Raw genomic sequence first — 1389 nt, 5'->3', positions numbered from 1 at the left:
GTGAATTCTATCTAAATAGCATCGTAAAAATGAAACCAATCCTGCCATGGTTGAGAACCCCACCTGCCAAGCTCCCTTCTGCCAGTCATTCTTGCCCATATATACTCACCCAATAGATCTTCCTTCCATGAGAAAATAAATGAACCCTACAACTTGTTAGTCAATGTCAGTAGCAAGGGAAACTAAATTTTTATATTAGCCTCAACACGAGACAGAGATGCAAATCACTTGACAATATTGGTATTTCCCAGGATGGAAACTGGTTCAGTGGCGATGGAGAGAGCGAGTATAGAGGAGCAGCCCTCATCTTGCTCAGAACTTTCCTCCATCCAAGAGAGAAGGGCAGACTCACCAAGGAAAGACATCACCAACTGACAAATCCTCATGGAGGCTCTTTTCCTCCCTCAGGTATCTTCTACTGACCTTCCAAACACTCCTATTCCTTAAGCAGAAACAAAGATTAGTAGAAGCAAAACTACCCACACCTGAAGGATTTTCTCTTTGTTACTTGTTAGCAGCTGAATTGTGTCCCTCCCAAATTCATATGTTGAATCTTTACCACCCCACACACACAACCATACTTCAGAATGTGACTGAATTTGAAGATGGAGCTTTTGAAGGGATAATTAGGTTCAAATGAGGCTGGTAATGCTCTAATCGAGCTGACTGCGGTATTTGTAAGAAGAGGATTAGGACATACAGAGACCCAGGGATGTATGCATGCACAGGAGGGTGTCCTTGTGAAGAGGCAGCAGAAGGGCAGAATAAATGGCCCAAAAGAGAGACCTCAGGAAACCAAAACTGCCAACACCCTCATCTTCGATTTCTCGTCTCTAGGACAGTGGGAAATTTCCACTGTTTAAATCACCCAATCTGTGATACTTGCTCTGGCAGCCCCAGCAAACTAACACGACAACCTAAGAACAATTAATGGGATGCCATTTCTGCCATTCTTATCTGGCCTCTTTTTCCTCTCTTGCCATGTCCAACCCAGAACACAAAATTCTCAGTTTACCCTCCCCAGTTCCCCTACCTGCCCATGGCATTTCATTTTTATAAGCCCTCTTCCATATTCCTCTCCTTTACTTGAAGTCCCCTCCTTTTCCCCAAGGAAGCAGGAATTTCAGGCAACACTTTAAATCTCTTAAAGCTACACCAATTATTGTTTTTATATGTACCAGACTAAAACACATGCACTTAGATTTTGAGCCTGAGAAAGTCACACTGCTGAGAGCTCAACTGTAGGTTATAGCAGAAAAAGCATCATGAAATGATAGAACAGCCATTACTTCAAGCCTATACTAGATCATCAAATTTATCTTTTGAGATTACCAGAACCACAGGAAAAGATTGCTTCCCTATGGAACTAATACTAATGCCCAGAGAGCT

The sequence above is a fragment of the Hyaena hyaena genome, unplaced genomic scaffold (assembly GCF_003009895.1).
Source record: "Hyaena hyaena isolate Hyena2069 unplaced genomic scaffold, ASM300989v1 scaffold_251, whole genome shotgun sequence".
NCBI classification, from domain to species: domain Eukaryota; kingdom Metazoa; phylum Chordata; class Mammalia; order Carnivora; family Hyaenidae; genus Hyaena; species Hyaena hyaena.
The sequence above is the reverse complement of the archived record's forward strand: the minus strand, read 5'-3'. Positions refer to the sequence as shown.